This window comes from Pinus tabuliformis, chromosome 4_2, assembly GCF_031772625.1.
Source record: "Pinus tabuliformis cultivar Carrire ecotype Pingquan chromosome 4_2, CPIR1, whole genome shotgun sequence".
Taxonomy (NCBI): domain Eukaryota; kingdom Viridiplantae; phylum Streptophyta; class Pinopsida; order Pinales; family Pinaceae; genus Pinus; species Pinus tabuliformis.
The window spans coordinates 784,095,968-784,119,481 of record NC_142304.1 but is presented as its reverse complement, the minus strand read 5'-3'; the positions used below and the strand labels follow the sequence as shown (position 1 = coordinate 784,119,481).

The window sequence follows — 23,514 nt, the reverse complement described above, 5'->3', positions numbered from 1 at the left end:
TATCATAGAATTTTCAAAACCTATTTCTATTGGTGATATAGCTTTGAATTAGCTCTCATTTTAATTTTGAATCACTTGAATCAGACAAAAAAAAAGGAGTTGTGATTAAAACACTACTGGTTAGTATGGTCAACCACTGCTCTCTCGCAGGTGACAAATAAATTTTACTTTGTTATTTTTTCCATAGATTTGTTTTACAGAGTAACTACTTGTTAGTTTTTTCATTATTCCTTGATTAGGGGAGCCTGATCACCTCTCTTTCTCCATGATTTAATGTTTTATTGCAGGTAGACACTCGTTCTTTTGCAAGTCTTATGAGAATAAATAAGGTTAATTTATGGACGAGCGATTCTTGAAAGAAATTTTAATGAAACAAGGGCATTTCATTTGATTCATTACTTAATGGAATCATACATAATAAATGAAGAATTTATTTCCATTCGAAGATTCATGTCACTGTTGCCAAAACATTTTTCCAAAAGATCATTATTTTCCATTGACAAATTGATATTCCCTAGGAACTAACATCATAGTTGTTGTAACTTTATTTATTTATTTATATATTGTTTCTAAATAAAGTGTTGTTTCTTTTATGATTTTTCTTATTTTTTTTGTTTCAGGTGTTGCTTCCTTCAAATTGAAGTTTCCGCTCCATTGGAAATTGAACAGTGAGGACCCCACCATGCAAGTTTTAGTTGCAGAAGGCAACTCTTCGGCAAACCCAATTCTATAAAAAGTTATTTTTGAGACTTGTGATTGTTTTTTCTATTTTTCTCAATTTTCTTTCTTTCGTATGGTTTCCATTTTGTTGTTTAGAGCAGTAGGAATGATTGCTTGTTTGTGTTGTTTTCCTCTCGCTGCTTTCTTTTTGTTGTTCCCTATAGGGAACAACACCTTTTTGTGTGCATTTTTTGTTGTTCCCTATACTTTTTTTGTGCATTTTTTGTTGTTCTCTATAGGGAACAACACTTTTTGTGTGCATTTTCTTTTTTTTTTTGCTACAAGGAATAGTTGTTGTTCCCTATAAGGAACAACACTTTTTTGTGTGTATTTTTTGTTGTTCCCTATAGGAAACAACAGTTTTCATGTGCATCTTCTTTGATGTTCCCTACAAGGAACAGTTACTGTTCCCTATAGGAAACAACACTTTTTCGTGGGCATTTTTTTTACTGTTCCCTATATGGAACAACACTTTTTGTGTGTGTTCTTCTTTATTGTTCCCTCTATGGAACAACACTTTTCAAGTTTTGAGGGAACAACACTTTTTTTGAGTGTCTTTTTTTTCTTGTTGTTCCCTCAACGGAACAATACCTTTTAGAGGTTTTTTGTTCCCTCCAAGGAATAACATTTTTAGAGTTTTTGTTGTTATCTCTAGGGAACAACTCTTTTTTTGGGTGTTTTTGTTGTTCTCTCTTCGGAACAACATTTTTGCTTCTTGTGAAGTTTCGTGTGTTGTGAATAACACCTCCTTCCTCTGGCGGGATTATTCCTAGTTCATCTCAACCACATTTTTCTGATTCCCTTTCACGGCATGAAGTATAATATTTTTAGGAGGACAAGAATTATGGAGTCTATGGAGGCAGGTGAATATCCTTAACATTATGATCCTTAATAGGGCAGCTTCTGGATGAGAGGTTATTTTTAAGAAAAGGGACACATTTATTTATTGACTACTTTACTGCATCATTTTCTACTGTACATGATACTGATTGATCATCTTAGTACCATGTTGGTTCTAGCCTTTCAGGTTATAATATTCTCTGTCTGTAATAAACGAGATTATGGGTATATTTTTTTCTATTGACATGTTCAACTTCTTCCACCATCCCTACTCTTAAGGAGTATTGATCCTCCCTCTTTTTGTCATAAAAATGTGTAATAACAACAAAATTTTGTTTGCAGATAGAGGATAGGGGGTCTCATTACGAGCCAGCCTACCATGTCCATAAGGCTGTAACAAAGTGACATTCCCATTATGGTCACCACACCAGGGTTATGATCAATTGGATAGCCAAATTATCCTAGGAACAGGAGGTCTCATCACGAGCTGACCTGATCACTTTTGCTACATCCAAGTGAATGGAAGTGTGGTTATCTAGTTACCATGCCAACACACTGATCTGTTCTGTAGAACAACACTGGAACTCTCCATTTATAAATTGAGGATCCTAGCTCATATGGGTTAAAAAGAAACCCTGCCAAGGCTATGGACGCTTGCTGGTAACAGAGGCTCTACATATGGTATTAAAGTCATTTCTTATCTTCAATTAGTACTACAATACCCTTTTCTTATTTCTCTTTTTTATTGGAGAAGTTATTTCCTTAATTTCTCCCCGTTTTGAAACTTTACACGTGAGAATTTGTTTTCAGATCAGTCGCATCATTTTCGGCTAAAATACCGTCAGCAAAGCATATTTTTGGCATATTCTTCTCCTTTTATTTTTCGCATAACTTATCATATGTTAGTGTCAATCTTCGCAGCCTTCCTCCAGTGATCAAATATGCTCTTACAAAGTGGTCTCAGAGTGTCAAAGTCAAATTTTTTCATTTCAGTGAGTTTTCAAGTAAAATTTGGTCATTAGGTATTAGGTCTAGGGTTTGTTTGCACTCCTTTCAAAATTGTCCAAAGGTCAGTCCATGCCACCATTCAGCTAAGTATACCATCATCCAAAGGGTTTTCATCATCATTTTGGGTTCCAATGGGTCATTTTACACCTTGTTCGTGTTTCAGTTGTACTTGGGTAAGGCTCATTTCCCTCTCCTAGGGTTTTGAAGGTAATTTCCCTTGGATGGTAAAATCATCAACAAAGCTTGTATCCTAATGCTCATACACCTTCCCCTATCCTTAATGTACCTTATTAAAGACTTTCCATCACTGATATCTCTCAAATTTCTCATTTTCCCACAAACCCTAGTTTCTTGCTACAATTTGATAATTTTCTAGGCTTGGCCTGTGTTTAGCCCTTTTGGACCACTTCCCCTCACTCAATATTTTAAATTCTACTTTCCCATATTCCCTAACATCCCTCCCTACTTCCCAAAATTTTCTCAAGATTTTAGAAGCCCCTTATCCCCTTCATTTCCCTTCATTTCGACAAATCCCCTATTCGACACATCGGGGTAGGTTTTACTCCAATGATGTTTCTGACAAATAGAAGATGAATTTGGCGAAAGTGAGAGAGGCGTTTTTCCAAAATAGGCCAAGGAAGGAAAATATCCTTCAATTTTTACACAGGTGTCATGGTTTTATAGAAATGTCAAAAATACAGTTGCCTTAGGAGAATTGATGCACCTTTGAAGTGACCTTGGTAAAACAAATATTTCTCCTAGCTTGGTTGGCCAAATTACTTGATTTATGGGTGAAATGCTAATTAGACACAAAGAGATTTCCAATGGGCTATCATTAGCTCAATTGGTATTTGAGGAAAACCTTCAAAAGTTGACTGCAACAACACTCTTTCTTTAGACAACCTCATTTTGTACATTTTGACCAGTCTTGGGAGATTTGACTTTTGACAGGGCAAATGAACTCAAAATTGAAAAATTCAAGTTGTGTTGGAAATCAGACTCAATAAGGTTTCCAACAAGATATCGTTCACCCAATTTGGACACTGGGAAGGCCTATAAAAGCATCTTGGAAAAATCGTTATGCGCAAAACAAATGGTGCTATGCACAAGATGAAAAAGTGCCAATTTTCCTCAAAAACTTTGTTTTCTCGCCTAGTTTTCTTCTAGTTTGACTTTTTCTATTTTATGGTCAAATTCATGATGTGACATGATATAAATTGATGTACTATGATGTAAAAATGATAAAAAATGACTTGATAAGGTAGATACATCAGTTGTAGGTGGTTTAGAGTTGAATGAATAAGTTTCCTAGGTTTTAGAGGCAAGTTGTTCCACTACCTATTTTTATGTTCCTAGTTTAGATATGGTTGAAACCACCCCTATTCTCATATATACGGCCCCTGATGGATAGCATAGATAGTTTGGAGGTCTATATCATGTGTTTTTTCAGTCATTTGTAAGGGTTGGACTATTGTGGATGCTTTGAGCACTACTGTACATCAATTATACAGTTTGGCAAGGAAATAAACCAGGGTTTTGCAGTATTTTGTGCGATTCTTGTGGTAATGTGAATTAGCATTGTTTTATTCTTTGTTATTAATTGATCTTATGTTTATGTCTGCCATCATCTCTACTATTTTGCATAACTAAATGAATCAAGTGTAAAAGGTAGAATTCATTGATGTTTCAGTGCTCTACCTTGGCGTTTATTTAGTTTTACATGTTTTCTACTATTTGAAGAGGATTAATGACATTCTCATGCCCTCTCCAGCTCCTCATCAGTCTTTAGACTCACCATTACACTCATTTCTAAGTGCTAAAACACTTGTCTACCTCTCCCCACAGAAACCTCTGCAAATTTGTGTTCATTTCCGAGACCCAAAACTGTCTTCCCATCTGATCCAACAACTCAACCATTAAAATCAATCAAATTCCTCTAAGCAAGCATACCTAGCCTAAAATTAGTTGTTATATCAGTCATCTCAAGCCTTCCTTGATAAAGTTTCATTGAGATTGATAAGGAGAGAGCCCTCTCCCGACCTGGTAGGGCTAGCTACCAAGTTAAGCATGGTTTGATGTTACCCTAGACCTGCCTTTCTCAGCCTGGGGTAGATTTAGGCACTAGTATCATCAATCCAAAACATCTTATCTTTTATTCATAACTATCTTTACACACTCTGCTCTCATTATAACCATACCTCTTGTCGTCCTATCATTGATATGTGTACTCTGCTTCATTTACTATCGTACTATTCATTCCCTTGCCTTGCCATTAGAACAACACTTTTCCTATGCTTTATGGTCATGAACGCCCTTTTCCAATTGTAGGGGGAAGGTATGCATTATGGAATAACATGCGATATAATTACTACACTCTACCATAACTTGTTGATTTGACAAAATATTAGTATTGCATTTATACAAAAGTTTTTCTGATTGGTATTTTTGCATACGACTTATCTGTTATTGTTCAAAACTAAAACTGTGAATTCAAGAAATTTGCATGCAAAATAGTGATTTGTTTATAGGAGAACAACAAGTATGGGGGGAACTCTATTCGTAGCAAGGCCACACTATTGCAACTAACAGAAGGGGCTCGAGAAACTCGCGAGCACGAACAATTGTTTAGACATGATGTGCTTGCCTGGATTCCACCTTTTGCATCACTTTCAACATCAACTCAGCCTACATCAGCTTCAACAATTTCCAGTCCATGCATGTCATTCCACATTTTTTTTGGAGGTAAAACTTGAGGTAAAATAGCATAATTTTATGATTTATTACAAATTTAGGAAAATTTCATGAAAATCCATTGAGAATTATTTATCATCATTCATTTCACATCTTTACCACTTCCAATTTTTCAATGACATATATTCTTTCAGTTTGGGCGAGTGTTCCTTTCATTTATTTATTTATTATGACCATGCCATTAATATTCTTTGTCATCCATTGATCTTCTTATTTATTCTGAACACCTCCCTTATTCCATGTTGTTTTACACCAAGCATAGATTTCAATAGATTGTAGCAACCACCTCAATTTGTTTTCTAGCATTGGATGAGGGCATGCTAGTTCTCCAGTTTGGGGGAGGAATTGCTACACATGATGGATGTTTTCTACTTTCTTTCACATTTAAGGCATACAATTTCATTTTTATACAATGTAGAAATTGGTTTGCGTATATACTTAAAACTATGAATTGAGTTCTTGCGATTTATGAAAAACAAAGAGGTATTATTAAAATACACAAACCCAGATAATTTCAAGTTAAATTAGTTCATAAAATTTTGGAAATCTTTCACTATCACCTATAGCCATTTTTTTCATATCTCATGATCCGTGCATCAAAGCGATATGATTTGGATCATAGAAGCATTAATATAGTAGAAATTTGTTTGCAAAATTTTAGCAAAATATGGTTTGCAATTTTTGAGAAAATGGTTAATGAAGTCTTTTGTTACTTATATGATATTTTGATGCAGCTTCATATACAGATAGTCGAATGTCAATGTAAAAATTGTTACACCTTCATCAACATTGCTAAAATTGAATATTCATTATTTGAAAAAGAAGTCATTTGTTCCATCCATTTCATGAGTTGGGATGAACAATTTTTGTATTATTGCTTGGTGAATAAAGAGGCTTTGGGTTGCATGAGGACATGCAATATATTCAGTTTGGGGGTATGTTGGGCTACTAGTTTGTCATTATTATTATCACTCTTTAACGCCTATTTCATCCATTTCTACCACTCTTTATCCTTTCATTTGTCATACTTTATCATATAATTTCATTTTATAATTATTTATACTCTTATGGATAAATATTATTTCTTCTCCATTATTTTTAATAAATTGATGATTATTATGCATGATTTTACCAATGATGGTTTATTAATAAATTTGTTGTAACACCACTCACCATTTTAGCCTTCAAGATATTTTCCAGATTGCAAATTTGATATCCAACTCATCATTAAATATTCCAACTCATAAATTTGCTGGAATAAGAAGTGATAGCTTTTCATTGGACGTATCGGGCAAATGGAGAAGAATTTGGAAATTCTGAAACATGGGCTTTCTTCAGAACGGACTGAGTTATTTTTTTGTTGTGCATTCTTCTCAAATTCGGTCTATATTAAGAGAAACAAAAGGTTCTCTGAAGATGTTTTTCTCAGATTTTCTGTTGCGGCCAGTTTCCAAATTATCTTACTTGCAATACAGAAATCGACTTGTTCCTGTTGAATGTTGATGGAAATATATTTTAGACATGATCTTTCTGATCAATTTGTTGTGAACAATCCAATTTTGTTATGGCAATCATTTTGTAATCATCTCTGTTGTAACTTCTCCCTGCTCTCTATGTATTTAAGTGAAAACAGAGATGAAAGAAGGGGATTCAGGATGGATTATTAGAGGTTAGAGATTAGGTTAGAGATAGATAGGATAGGATAGGAGGAGATATAATGGAGGGATTTAACTTTTCTCTAGGGACCTCAATTGTAATATACAAAATGTTATTTTGAAGAACACATCGTGCTATAATGAGGATTACAAATAATGGTTAATACATAATCTGTGTTGTTGTTCATTCTTTTTCTTTGATGTAGCTCAACAGTATTCGCTAGAGGCTATGGCCCGATCCCTGGTGGATGAAGTTGTGATTCTCTATGTTAGATCTTTCTAATTCATGTGAATTTAATTGGTTTGATGTTTTTCCATTCTCTGTTATTTTATATTGTTTGCTATTTTTCGATTTCATGTATTGTAGTTAGTTTACCTTTCTTTAATTCTGACCTTATGTGCTTCACAACTTTGTCATTTGATTCAATTTAAGCTTCCTGTAGATTAAATTATTTAGTCTTTAAGACAATGAATCCTATTGATTTAATAAGATGTATGAGTTTGGTTATCGCTATTAAACTCTCGGTTGACATCATTTCTATTTGGATTGCTTAGTTGAGATTGAGTGTGACTTAGATGGAATCAGCTAAGAAGAGATTGGTTATTGCTTCTATGCTCTTGATTGATGCTATTTTCAATTGAATTGCTTGCTTCAGATTTGATTATGGTTTTTCTTGAGATTAAGTCCTCATGCTTAGATGTATTATTTCGTTTAAATGTTATAGCTTGAGATTTATGATTACATCCAGTTACTCTTGCATCAAGTTTTATAGTTCAACTTAAAAATAATTACTCTCTGGATTTATAGCTTGCACATGTTGTGTACACTCTTGAAGCAAAAATACTTACCCAGTGTTATCACAAAATCGTGTACTAAGGGCTGCTACTTAGCAAGATCTCATGCAACTACTTTAAACCAGACTCTTGGCTAAGGATTAGCCTCCCTAACCTGAGAGGGCTCTCTCAAGATAAACTACTGATTGTGATTAACACTAAGAGGACTAACTCTTGAAATGAGAACTTAACAAACATACTGGTTGGACAGATAACATAAGATTTCTTCCATTGGGCTCATGGAGTCAAACACCGTTTCAGTAAACCATTCAACTACTCATTCATGGAAGTCAAGGCATATAATCTCTAAACACTCAAAACATTTCTCAAAGGAACCTCAACTCATAAATATGCACAGGAAATCTGAGCAACTAGGTGAATTCAGAGTGATTGCACACCTATGGAGCTGTAAAATATGAAAGATAAGACAAAACCACATACATTTTGAGCATTTGAACACAATATGAATCTTGAGAAGAAAAAGTAATCTCTTATATTACTGCAACAAGTCTTTTTACATAAGCAAAATGTAAAACTCTGTTTTCAATAACATCCAACCCTAATTACATCAGAGTTTTCGCTATATATAGGAAAACAAACTTAACTACTTTGAGTCTCCTCCTCAAGCATGAGGGGAGCTCGATGACATATCATTAACTATCCTTATCTACTTTAAACAGACTCATTAAATACACAAAGTGTTGAGCTGTAATTACAAAGAGTCTTAATCAAACTAAAACTCTAATTTCATCTCCTCGTAGCATGATTCTTTTCTTGATCTTTGACAACTGTCTTTTGTTGGTTAGGCTGAGATGACTGAGCTACAGGTGCAAGGAACGCTGACTTTGGATACCTGAAGGCGCTGATGGATCATTTATCATTAGGATCAAAACCCCTATTTTTACGGTCCCTGTCTCCTACCATCCTCCGAAAATCAAGCAACATGTCCCAGCTCCTTTAATATCCCAAAACTTATGAGCCTCACCATACTTCAAATGCGTTGGAAGTTTCATGGATAGCCAGGTGTATGAACCAAAAAGATACTCCTCGTATGCCATTCTGCTAAACCCTAAGTTGTCATGAAGTAGCTTTACAAAAGTTTAACTTGAGACAAAAATTTTACCTTTAGCAAAAGGTCCACCTGTCATTCTCTGAATAGCTAGGATAGCCTTGAGTGATATCTCTTTCATTAATTTGGCGTTTCCTTCAAAAATCTGCTGACCTCACCATTAAACTGCTCATCTTCCTTATAAAACAACACCTACAGCAGTTTCGTAGCGCGCTACGAAACTGCTATTTTTGCTAAAACATAGTATATTTGCCTTGAAACGCTTTTTTGCTTAGACTAATGACTTCTTCAGACCCTTTCTACAGGTGTTAGGGACCTAGATGATTTCAAAATGATGGAGCTTAAACAAAATTTATCAAAACTTAGAAAGGCACCTTTCCCTTTAAATCAGTGAGCTAGTTTACCTAGCTTCTTCTTCAAATTGGTAACCTCCTTCTTCAAAGCTTTGTTTTCTGATCTCAGGCTCATGTTCATTGTCATCCAGGGTATCTTCAACAACAGCTTTAGTAGCACTATCATTTGAGAAAACTTTCCTTCACTTCAGCTTCATATTTAATCCATAAATCTGCAATCGAACCAACTACTCCCATATGTTCTGGCTGAAAGATATGTCTTGAGACAGAGCTCGTAATTTCTCACAGAAGACGTATTTCGAAAAACTGAAGGAGGTTTTTGTGAAGAAATCCGTACTTAACAAAAACCTCTTTTGGTTTTTTAAAACACTACTCCAGCTGCCCAGAATCTGTCTTTGAAGAAGATGTGTAAAACAGGAAATTAAAAACTGCACCTACAGCAGTTTCGTAGCGCAACGTTAGTCACTCGTTTCTCCCAGCTCATAATCAATTTGAAGAAACGGAAAGAGGTTTTTCTAGTTCATTATGTTAGGAATAAAAACCTCTTTCAGTTTTCGAAAATATACTTTAATCTGCTCAAAATATCTCCTGGAAGTTGACTACGTAAAGCAGAGAAATCTGCCTGTAGACATATGCGGTTAGACTAGAGTCCGCCTTTTACTTTGGCATAATCCAAGTCCACTGACACCATCCTTTACTCAATAGTCAAACAACACATCATCTAGAGATTCCAATAGTTCATTATACTTCTTAGCTAATGAACCGGGTGTTATAAAATTATCATGAGCTTTTGTTCTATCTGCTGCTTTTTTTACTTTGGTTTGCATCCACAGGAGTTGAAACATCACGTAACCGTTTCCTTAATATAGAGGGAGTATTCATAAAGTTCTTGGCAGCACTCTTCAGTATAGATCCTGGGCTCTTGTCATTGAAAGTAGATCCCCATGGGTTGCTAGGAGGAGTAAAACAATCAACTGATGACATTATCATTTGCCGCACACCAAGTGGACTATATGCCAGATGAAGATAACCACATGAGTTAATCAAATCACAATTAGCAGATGGAATATCCCAATTTGACAGACGAGGTGGCTCATAAAACAAGGACTCAGAATTTGGATTTTCTAATTGAACATCAATATTACCCCCAGCACCCATTTCACAAACCACCTTCCTATTAACATCGGCTGTCATTTACAGTGAAGCTGATTGAGGACTTTTATCCAGGTTAGCAAGCTTTAAACTCTCATTAGAAGGCAAGCAAGCCTGTAGCAGCCCATCACAGTGCCATAACTCAGATGAATTACAAACTCCACCATCAATTTGCAGAAACAGGCTTTTCTATGCATATATCATATTCCCCAAATTTATCAAGAATCCATGCACAATGCCTTCATTTTCATTTGTCACAAACTCACCTGTCTCTGCCATGTGTCTTTTGATTTCTTCCTAGCAGCAGTCTGGAAATAGCTGCACAATGTTAACTGTGCCTTGGGAGATAGTATATCTTTACAGCAGGGGCAAGAGCTAAAGCAACCATCATAAAATCAAAAAAACACCAAGAAGAAGAAGTTAAGATCGAGCCTGCCAGCGAAGATGTCTCAGATCAGCGAATCCCCAATTTCATAGCGCAGCCAGTGAAAAATTATGAGTTATGCGCTACGAAATCACCTAAACAATGTTGCGCTGCGAAACTGCTAAAAGGATCTATGCGCTGCAGAAATACTTTGTCTTTAAGCTAGTCTGAGCAATTTTGGTAACAAAATTTTCAGTGATAACACCCAGGTTGATAATTAATGGGAGGCAATTAGGAGTTTTAAAAGACACGATTTAGCACACAACGCCTAGTTTTAAATGCAGTTCTCCAGATGCCATTTTCTGCAATGATAATTTGATGATACTCACTTCGTAAATCTAACTTAGTGAAATAAAAAGCATTTTTCAGTTGATCACGTAAATCATGTCCTAGGAAGAGGATACCTGTTTTTTTATTGTGATCTTGTTTAAGGCCCTAAAGTTGACACACATTCTCCATGTCCCATCTTTCCTAGGAATCAAAATTATAGGTGAGCCACATGGAGTTGAACTCAGTCGAATAAAACCTTTTCAATCAATTCCTAGATTTGCTTCTTTATTTCTTCATTCTCTATAACTAACATTCTATACATTCCAATATTAGGAAGAGGGGCGTCAGACATCAATTGTATCTCATGTTGTATTTCCCATTTAGGAGGAAGATGTTTTGGTTCTTTAAATAGAATTTTAAAAGAATCTACCACTTTAATCAATCTATCTTTAAACTGACATTCACAACCTAAAAAAGCATCATGTTGATGCTTATGTTATTCTTATAAAACCATGAGTACATATCTCTTACGTGAACTTATTAATCGCTTCATCTGATTAGCTAAAACTAAATCCAAGTGTGATTTGAGTTTATGTGCCCTGACAATATATTCAATCCCATCTTTCTTAAGATGATATTTATGCTCTTTCCTATGAAACACTGCATCATGATCATAGAGATAAGGACTTCCTAGCACTACTCCACATATGTATGCTGGAATCACATCTAAATCCACTTCATCAATGTAATTAGCTGTAAATGCGAACTTTAACCAACACTAATTTGTGACATTAATATGAGTTTCTTTATTCAGCCAACCTAATGGGTATGGTCTTGGATGATTTTGAGTCTCCAAACCCAGTTCCTTAACTAAATATCTAGATATTAAATTTTCATTTGATCCACTGTCAAATAATGTATCTATTTTCTTGTTCTTAGAAGTTATCTTTATATGAAATAATTCAACCCTTTTATCCTCATTCAGATGATTTATGTTTGAAGAATATGTAGAAGTACTAGAACTTGAACGAGTGTCATAAGTTTTACCTATTGAAACCATTGTGGTTATTTTGCCTTCATCACCTAAGTCGAAGCCTAGATCTTGTTGGATTGCCACATTAGCCTTCTTTTGACCTTTCTTCTTTTGGAACTTCTTTGGTATGAGTTTTGGGTGAAGTTTCCAACATTTGGATTCATCATGTCTAATCCTCTGGCAATGAGTACAAGTAGGTCTTTCACATTCCTTCTGAGTTGTCTCTGATCTCTTTCCCTTCAAATTTCTTCCTCTTACTGTCTTTGGAATCATTTATTTCCAATTGCCTAGATGCTTTCCATGAAAACTTGAATGGTATACCACCTGGTTAAATATGTATGGCTTGAACACACACTTCATCAAAGTCATCAGGATTAAACATCAATAATGTATGTTCTAAATATGAATGTAAACTGCCAATGTACTTTAATAAAGATTCATGGGTATCCAATGGAATACCAAGTGTCAAAGCTTTCTTCCTAAACTCCTAACTAAAATCTTGAACATTCTTCCCTTTACCTTGCCTCAAATGTTGCCAATCAATAACAACTTGTTGCATGTATCCCAAAGGATAGAATTGTTTTTTGAGAGCTTTTAAAAACTTAGACCATGAAGAGATGACTTTACCGTTTCTCTTTATATCCATTTGAGTTTTACTTTCCCACTAGATTAAAGATGTTCACCCCATTCTAAGTGTAGCTAATTGATTTTTTTTTTCATCAGAAATATTCTGAATATGACAATAAACTTCTAACTACTTAATCTAGTTATCAAGATTTTTATGATTCGTTTCGCCATAATAAATAGGTAGTTCAAATTTGACATCATCTTTCAAAATATATGATTTATTAGGTTTCTTTTCTGTTTCAAAATCAAAACTAGAAGAAGAAGAAGATGAAGGTAATGTTGGATATGATGGAGGAGAAGGAGGTTTATCAACCTTTCCTTTTCCCTTGTCCTTCTTCGATGTTTTTCAAGAAGAAGTTGCATCTCTTGCCTTCTTATCTTTGTAGAGTTCTCCCAACAATTGATGCATGCTAAAAAACACTTGCTGAAATTGTTCCTCATTCATGACCTTCCCTTCAAGAGTTTCACATGCATCGAATCCTATCATTGTCAATCAATGAATGACTTTTTTCTTTCCAGTTCCTAGATCGAACTCCTCAAGTGTTCCTTCTCCAAGTCGCGACCTTGACCTGGTTAACATTAACTGGCAAAAAATCTACAATACGAAACCTACTCTAATACCAAATTATATGTTTTGATATTCATCATAAACTAAATTGAAGTAGAATTGATTATTTGCAAAAAGTAAATTAATCATTAAGTTTAAGTGCTAAATGTGGAAGAATGAAGGAAAGCGGTTGATTTAAGACTTAATCAAGAAATTAAGAAGAATAATTAAACATGAATTTGCAACAAAAAAAGAGATAAAATACAACAAGAATTCATTACGAAGTTCGTCCTTGATGGACTACATCTACGAGTTTGCTTTCAAGATGGGAATTTAATTTATTAAGAATTGGTCTAATGAAGTATTTACATAACAAAAATATTAGATTGAATGTGCATGTAGGCACTTCTAGTTTCTGTCAAAAAAAGTCTCTCTCTCCTAGATTTCTAATGCCTATCTCGATTCCCAATTCTGCCTCCAAATGGCCAAGATACACTGAAAATAAGAACTGCCTCTCCAGCTTAGCATTTGAATACAAGCCTCAAAGTCACTCAAATGCCTTTTACCTGAACAAAAGCTTCAAATTATAGTAATTTAGATGCATTCAAGGCCCTGATGGCTAAATATGGAATGCATGTGATTCATTAAAGGTTGAGGGTTATGGTCTTGTCACTTTGTGACACTTAATGACCTAGTCACATGGTGGGCACATTAAAAATAGAACAAACTACAACAAAATCCAAAAATAAACTTTGGTTATCTCCGAACCAACTAACAGTCAATTGACAATGCAAAATGGTTGTTTTGTTGGCATGTGACTAGGAGGTCTAACCCTTGGTAGCCACCTATGCTATTTATCCCGGTGGTTCTCGCAATGGTGCAGTCAACTCATTGTGGTCACATGAGGGCTTACCTCCACTGCATTGTTACACTTGGTACTTTCCAAACCACGCCCCAACTTCAACTTCCTATATGACCTAATAGTTAATGAATCTCTGATGCGGTGAAGACTGTAGGTGTTGGAAATAATACTGAGAGGGGGGGTGAATCAGTATTATCAAATTCTTTTCAATATATCTTCCAGATTTATACTTTAATTTATTATTCAGATATTGATCATTAGTTTGTATGTCAGTACCATATAATAATGAGCAAGAATAGGAAAAATAAATAATCTCACCAAAGAACATAAGATATAAGGTGGAAACCCAATGTGGGTGAAAACCACCTGCTGCAATATGTCTCTATCTTCTTTTAATTAGAAAGTTCTTCTTACAATGTACTGGTGCAGTCCTTTACCAGTATGCAGGCCGCAACCTGCAGAGAGCTACAAGCCTCTCTCGTTCTCCAGCTTCTCTTGGAAGGGAGCTACAACCCCCTTTGCTCTTGCACTAGCCAAGATACTAGTACGTAGGTGTTGGCCTACTGAAGGTTACAACCTTATCTTTCTTCCAAGGACCACGTTTCATAATTTTCAGATTGGATCCATCAACATCAAATAATCATCAAGTACATGTGAATCTCCTTTTTCAATCAACCAATGAATCAACCAATAACTACTCAAAATGCAGTAACCAGAACAACAATACCACTAATCTAAACCCAGAACTCTTTAGCATTAGATAAAAGGTAGCCAACAAATATTTCAAGAAAATTCCGCAGCTTCACCAATAGAAACCTGTGAATATCCATAGCTCTTCTGTGTCTAAACTGCACAGATCCGAACCTGGTCCTTCTTCTGCTCTGCGGACCTCCACACCTACTCCTTCTGCTGCACTGCATACCTCTGCGCAGATCCACACCTGCACTATCTGCATGACGGTGTACCTCCAAACCTGGCCCTTCTATTCCTCTGCATACCTCCGCACCGTGCCTTCTGCTGCATTGCGTACCTCCGCACCAGCGCCTTCTACTTTGCTGTAGACCCCTGCACCTGCGCCTTCTATTGCGCTGCGCACCCCCGCACCTGTGTTGTGGATCGCCTGCAAACCTTTGAATAGAGCCAAATTAACAGTCTTCCAATGTGCCACAGATAGTCAGATCCACATATTTGATCATGTGCCCAAGAGATCACGACCTATCAATAGATTCGCCTTAAATTTCACCTTGATTTAGATCTAGCTTTTCAAACCGATCACCCAAAATTTCAGATCTTAAGATATTCAAATTTCACAAGTGACTAGCCAAGTGATCTCCTTTCCTTTTTATAGGCAAGCCCTTATTCAAACCATGGGACAAAAACATCGAAAACCAATACAAGGGATCCAAACCGGGGTTCAATAATTTAGATCCTATACCACAGACCAAAACCATAGAATCATGAACATCGAGCTAGATACCATGGGCCAAACATAAGAATTCCCACGTGTGCGCAATTCTCTACATTGTAGTGAGTGAACTGGGGTCCACACCTTCTGTTCGGATAACCTGCAAACATGACCTCACTTTGTGAATGGCGTACCTGCGGGGCTACACCTTTTGAATGGTGTACCTGCGAACCCCTTATTTTCCATCATTTTGAGAGCGTGAACAGAGATTTTCCACTTGAGTGAGTTGCCATCAAGTACAACACCTGTGCCATAGCGCCAAACCTGAATCATAATGCCAACAATCTCCCCCTTTGGACTTGATGGCAACCCCAAGATCCTCAAAGTCATTCTCCCCCTTTGACATCAAGGGCAAAGGGTTATGCTCCCCTTGAGAACATGTTGAATTCTCTGCTCTGTTGATCACACTCCCCCTGACTATAGACCAGATCTGCAAAAGAAAAATTCTTCAAGAAGAACCATAATCTACCATACACCATACATGACCTTGACAAAAGAGATAGAGACATATTAACAACGATATTCATATCAGCATCCATGTTCTCCTTCTATGCTTTCTCTTCCAATACCTTCTACCATAATGCCAACAATGCATTGTTAGAAGAATATATGCTCCCCCTGAACCTGTGCCATTCGATCTTTCACCAATCCATAACCCAACAAATGTACGCGTATACCTCATATGAAACTCGCGTACAACCAACAATCTATAAAACAGATGAGATTCAACAACAAGATGATGCATCAAATACCCCCAGCTTTTGCCTGAGGTATTCAAAGGTCTCCCTGGGCAGTGGTTTGGTGAGTATATCAGCAACTTGTTCCTTAGAAGGAACATACTCTAACTTGACCTTTTGTTCAAGCACTTGTTCCCTAAGAAAGTGATATTTGATAGGTATATGCTTGGTCTTTGAATGCATGACTGGGTTCTTTGAAATGTTGATAACACTTGTATTATCACATAAGATGGAGATAGGTGGTGTACAAGTGATTTGAAAATCCTGCAAGGTTTGCATCATCCAAAGGAGTTGATTGCAGCCTGATGCAACAACCACATATTTCGCTTCAGCTGTAGATAAAGCAATCGAACTCTGTTTCTTGCTGAACCAAAATACTAATCTGGAGCCCATAAAGAATGCACCACCATTTGTGCTCTTCCTGTCATCCACGCTTACGGCCCAATCTGCATCTATATAAGCATGAAGTGTGAGATCTGTATATCTAGGATACCATAAGCCATAGTTCTGAGTTCCTTGAAGGTACTTGAATATTCTCTTAACTGCCTGAAGATGAGTTTCCTTGGGCTTTGCTTGAAATTTTCCAACTATTCCCACTGCATGCATGATGTCTGGTTGGGTACCTGTCAAATAAAGTAGACTTCCAATCATGGATCTATAGCTTGATTGATGTATTACTGTTGATTCATCATTTTCACCGAGGTTGCATCCTGTAACCATAGGGGTACATACTGGTTTTGAATCTTCCATGCCATACTTCTTCAAAATCTGCTTGAGGTGCTTGGTTTGAGACAAAAAGATACCGCCTTCATTTTGTTGGATTTGTAGACCAAGAAAATATGTTAGCTCTCCAAGTAATGACATTTTGAATTCTTTCTGCACCACCAAGGCAAATTTTTGACTCATAGTTTCTTCTTTGCTGCCAAAGATAATATCATCTACATACACAAAAAGTATTATCAATTTGTCATTTTCAATTTTTACATAAAGATTGCTATCTGATGATCCCTTTGAAAAGCCTTGCTGATGAAGATATTTGTCCAAACGATAGTACCAAGCCCTTGAAGTTGTTTAAGACCATAAAGAGCCTTTTTTAGTCTGCAAACAAGATTTGGATCATTCCCAAGAATGAAACCATCTGGTTGCTCAATGTACACCTCTTCTTCTAAGTCTCCATTCAGAAACGCTGATTTCACATCCATTTGAAATACTTTGAACTTCTGAAATCTTGAGAGAGAAAGGAACATTTGGATGGCTTCAAGTCTAGCAACGAGAGAAAAAGTTTCTTCAAAGTCTATTCCTTCTTGTTGAACATACCCTTTATAAACAAGTCTGGCCTTGTTTCTAATTACTTCCCCATTTTCATTCAACTTATTTTTGAAGATCTGTTTTGTCCCTATGACATTCTTATCTTTTGGTCTAGGAACCAACTCCAAAGTGTTGTTCTTTTCGATCTGCTCAAGTTCATCATCCATTGCCTTGACCCAACATTCATCTTTGCATGCCTCTCTTACATTTTGTGGTTCAGTGGAGTAGAGTAATGCCAAATAGATTGAAGCTTCTGCAATTGTTCTTCTTGTTTATACGCCTGCCTCCTTTTGCCCCAAGATTTGAGATTCTGGATGATTCTTTTGAACATACCTGGATGGAGTCTTCTCTTCTATCCTTATCTATTCCTCTGGTGCCTCTTGAGTTTCTTCTTCATCATCAGTCTGATTTGAAGGATGATCTTCATCCTCTTCGATATTTTCATAATTTACTTTCCTAGGAATGTTTCCTTCTTCATCAACCACTACATAAATGTTGTCAACTATTCTTACAAGTCTTTTGTTGTAACACTTATATGCTTTGTTTTGAGGAGAATAACCAAGGAGAATCCCTTCATCTGCTCTAGGTTCAAACTTGCCAAGATGTTCATCATTATTCTTAATATAACATTTGCCTCCAAAGATTTTGAAATGTTTTACCGAAGGAGTCTCACCACACCAGAGCTCACGAGGAGTTTGAGTGATGTTCACCCGAACATTTGTTTTGTTGAGAATATTGACCACAGTAAATACAAATTCACCCCAGAAGGTTGCGGGAGTTCCAGATTCATCAAGCATTTCACGAGCCATTTGTTGAACCATTCTGTTCATCCTTTCCACTACTCCATTTTGCTGAGGAGTCCTAGCTGTAGAGAATTCCCTTCTTATTCCATGTTCTTCACAAAAATCGAAAAATTCATTTGAGGTAAACTCCCCACCTCTATCAGACCTGAGGCACTTAATTTTGTGATCTGATTCGTTTTCAACCAAGGCTTTGAAAGATTTGAATTTTTCGAAGGCTTCGTCTTTGTGCTTCATAAGTCCTATCCAAACCATCGTGGAGAAGTCGTCAATGAATAATATAAAGTATTATTCTCCTCGAGGTGACCTTTTCTTAGATGGTCCACATACATCTGTATGGACTAGTTCAAGAGACCTGCTAGCTGATCCTTCCTTCTCAGGGAAGTTAGTTCTCGTTTGCTTACCAAACTGACATGATTTGCATGTTGTATTGTCTGGAATTCTGATGTCTGGAAGACCACGAACTGCCTGGTATTTGCATGCTTTCCTTATCTGTGAAAAGCTTAGATGCCCCAACCTCCGGTGCCATAACCAGTGTTCATCATTCTTTCTCAAATAGCATTGTTGTTGTCCTTCTTCAAATATGTATAAATTATTTAGAGTTCTTATGCCTTTGATAACTGTTTTTCCTATATCAAGATCACGAACACTACATCCATTTGATCGAAATATTACCTCAGTTACTTGATCGCACATCTGACTAACACTCAGCAGATTATGCTTCAAGCCATCAACATACAAAACATTTCCAGCCTTGACTTTCTCTTTCAACTGAACAGTGCCCTTTCGTTTTATGACTGCTGGGGTATCATTTCCAAAAGAAACTTCCTTTCCTTTTTCTAAAGAACTATATGATTGAAGTTTTTCTTTATCACCTGTCATATGCTTCGAACATCCACTGTCAATGTACCATTGATTTTCCTTTCCTTCTGCATATAAAGCTATCCCACATCTTTCTGGTTGTGGTTCCTTCATTCTCCATGTTCTGGCATTTGAGGTTTGTTCCTTCTGAGTTGTCTTCTGAAACCTGCTCCTGCATTCAGACTCTTCATGACCAAAGTTATTACAAATAGAACATTCAATTTCACTTTCAAGGGCGGAAAAGTTGTTATAGGTCCTTTTCGTGATTCCAGTCATACTTCTTTGTTTTTGAGCTTCTCTAGTCATGATTGTCTTATAGGCAACACATTGAGCTACTTTGTGACCAAAGTTATGGCAAGAGAAACATTGGCCATTGAAGAAACTCCTGCGATTATCAAATCTATCAACCAACCAATTGTAGTTTCTACTAACATCCATTCTTGAGGAAAATTGGGAAGATTTTACCTGTGGCTAGTTGTAGCTTCTATTTGTCCTTAAGGTAGCTTGCCCTCGATTTTCTTGATAGTCTTCGTTAATTTTTGAGGTAAATTGTCCCTGGTTTACTTGATGATTTCTATTAGGCCTTTGCTCGCTCCTCCTTGCAGCAACAAGATAACTTTTGGAGGTGGATGCTTGAGATGCTTCTCCATTATATCCCAGACCTGTCTTGATTAGTGGAGAACGCTGCACATTGATAATCTCATCCAGAGTTTCAAACCTTTTAACATATTTAATATTAAGAGCTTTTGTTTTCTCAATCTCTTTTCTAAGACTAACAATTTCACATTCCAATTTTTCGTGATGTTTTTCCCTTTCAGCCAGTTGACATTGCAGAGAATCAATAATCACATTTTTCTCTTCTAAACAAATTTTTAGACTAGAAATCTCTTCATAAATACCACCTTCATCTATAACATCCATATAATCATCATCTTCAAAAGCCATTAAAAGTTTATAATTATTACCTCGTTCATCTTCGTCACTATTTGAAAGTCCATCACTATCTTCATTAGTGTAATAGCTTTTCTTATTTGCATTATGTTTCTTGTTCCATCTAACAGGTTCCTTCCCCTTGTCAATCTTATCCTTATGAGGACATTTGGCAGCATAGTGACTGACTCTTCCACAAGAAAAGCATTTGAAAGGTAACTTACCTCGGAATCGTCCAACACCCCCTTGAAGGTTTTTGACAAAATTTGATTCTTCTTCTTCCTCTGACACATGTCCTAACTCATAGTAATCTCCTTTGCTGGAAGCCTTGAAGGCATCTTCTCTCCTATCTGATGGTCCTCCTTTCCTCATTTCATAAGCAGTCAGAATTCCGTGCAGCTGTGACATGGTAAATTTTTGTAGATTATCCTTTTCTTCTATTGCAGAAACTTTAGATTCAAACCTAGGGGACAAAGATATTGGAACCTTTTCAACCACAACAGCCTCTTTTATTTCTTCACCCAATTTTTTCATACAATTAACAATCTCATACACATGAAGGAAATAGTTAGCCACACTTTCATCGTTGTGCATTCTGATATTTTCATACTAAATTCTGAGGGTTTGAAGTTTTTCTCATTTTACCTGATCATCTCCTTCATAGCTCAGAACAATCTTGTCCCATATTTCTTTTGCGGATTTATACTGCATAACCTTCACGAATTCTGATTTAGATAGACATCCTAGTAGAGTATTGATAGCCTTTGCATTTTTTTCATATTTCTTCTTCTCAGCTGGATCTGTAGGAGTTGCTGATGGAAAAGTGTACCCTGTATCTATGATATCCCAGACTTCTGTACCAAGAGATTGAAGATAGGCAGTAACTCTTACCTTCCAATATACGAAGTTTGTCCCATCAAAAATTGGTGGCCTGATAGATGCTTCTCTCTCATAGTTTCTCATGATGATGGATCTTCCTTCAAGCGATCAAGCTTCTTCAGAAGGACCTGCTCTGATACCAATTGTTGGAAATAATACTGAGGGGGGGGGGGGTGAATCAGTATTATCAAATTCTTATCAATATATCTTCCATATTTATACTTTAATTTATTCTTCAGATATTGATCATTAGTTTGTATCTCAATACCAGATAATAATGAACAAGAATCGGAAAAACATATAATCACACCAAAGAACACTAGATATAAGGTGGAAACCCAATGTGGGTGAAAACCACCTGCTGCAATATGTCTCTATCTTATTTTAATTAGAAACTTCTTCTTACAATGTACTGGTGCAGTCCTTTACCAGTACGCAGGCTGCAACCTGCAGAGAGCTACAACCCTCACTCGTTCTCCAGCTTCTCCTGGAAGGGAGCTACAACCCCCTTTTCTCTTGCACTAGCCAAGATACTAGTACGTAGGTGCTGGCCTACTGAAGGCTACAACCTTCTCTTTCTTCCAGGGACCACGTTTCATAAATTTTCAGATTGGATCCATAAACATCAAATAATCATCAAGTACATGTGAATCTCCTTTTTCAATCAACCAATGAATCAACCAATAACTTCTCAGAATGCAGTAACCAGAACAACAATACCAGTAATCTAAACCTAGAACTCTTCAGAAATAGATAAAAGGAAGCCAACAAATATTTCAAGAAAAGTCCACAACTTCACCAAAAGAAACCTGTGAATATCCACAGCTCTTATGTGTCTAAACTGTGCAGATCTGCACCTAATCCTTCTTCTGATCTGCGTAGCTTCGCACGTACTCCTTCTGTTGTACTGCGTACCTCTACGTAGATCCACACCTGCAATGTTTGCCTGACAGCGTGCCTCCACACCTGGTCCTTCTGTTCCTCTACGTATGTCTACACTGTGCCTTTTGCTGTGCTGCTTACCTTCGCACCAACGCCTTCTACTTCGCTGCGGACCCCCTGTTATAGAAAATTTTGTGCCTTACAACAACAAGCATGAATTGTCAATAATCCAAGGGATCCAAAGTTCCCTAAACATGATGTTCCTACCCCTAGAGGAACAAGGTCAGCAAACCAACAGCTCTCAGATCAGTTCTCCACCTGAAAATACTCAAAAACAAGCAACCCTGAAATCAAAGCAGGTGCTCCACTAGGCTTCTGTGCTGAAACTCAGATCCTCCATGGTGTACCTGTGTTGCAAAGCAAGTGGAACAAAGGTCACCTGCGCTGAGCGAGATGGGACAATTGGCACACTGAGTCATTTCTCCAAAAATGACACTTGGATCAGGGATTTCACCTTGTGATGAGTCAGAGGCTCTGTTTCTCCAAGTGGAAGCAAGGTTCTCCAAGTGGACTCAAGAACTGAAGATCAACTGAAGAGAGAGAGGACACAAGGCAGCTACACATCAGTTGCAAGATGACTCATCCTTTCTCAATTCATCTATATATTGAGCTCTCTCCTATGAGCTCAGGAGGCTGGAATTTTGTGCAAAGTAATGATATGCTGTTGGTTTCACTATAGAGCCATTGGGTGATTGCTTGAGAGAGGTGAAGAGGAGAAATTCTTTCTGCTAGGAGGTGTTGCTGGATTGGGGCCTTCAATGGTTGTAACGCTCTCAGAACCTTTACTTCTTCATTAATAAAAGCTATTGAGGTTCTTCTATATGCTCTTGTTTCAATGATATATTGTGATAATTGTATATTTGGTTTACACTAATCCTTGAACCAGTTATGATTGCATGCCTCTTGTAGTTTCCTTCTTTGTTATTTTGCAGGATCTCATTGTAGCTGGGCCAGCAAAAGAGCAAGGAGCTAGGAGCAAGCGGCCAAAGAAAAGAGTTTGGATTCGACATTAAGCGCAAGGCAACGGTTAGTGCATTTCTCCACTCTCTTTTGCTTTCATAAAGAAGTAAACCTTAAGTAGTTTGCTTTACAGTTGTTGCTGAGGTACTATCACCCTTAGAGTGGGATAGGGTCATCCGAGTCAGATACTTTTCCCTACAACAAACTGGCGACTCCACTGGGGATCGTATCTGTTTGATTGTGTTTGTAGTATTTTGCTATTCATTTCCTGAACAAAAGAGTACCAAATCGAAAAGCTTTTGACTATATCAAAAGCGAAGTAGAGGGCAGCTACTCTAGCTCATTTCTAAGCATGTTCATGATTTGAAGAGCTGATCTACAAGGATCCTTGTAAGCTCTTAGTGATATATTTTCACCTTCCTTATCATCCCTTTGAGTGTGCTTGACTGATTGCTTCTGATTTGAGCAAAAACTATGCATTTTTGAG

General features: G+C 36.8%; 1 pseudogene; it reads right to left on the bottom strand.

The window, feature by feature from the left end:
• The window catches only part of LOC149171996 (kinesin-like protein KIN-14U), a 92,067-nt pseudogene extending 81,679 nt beyond the window's left edge, over window positions 1-10,388 (bottom strand).
• Between the last annotated feature and the right edge of the window lie 13,126 nt (window positions 10,389-23,514).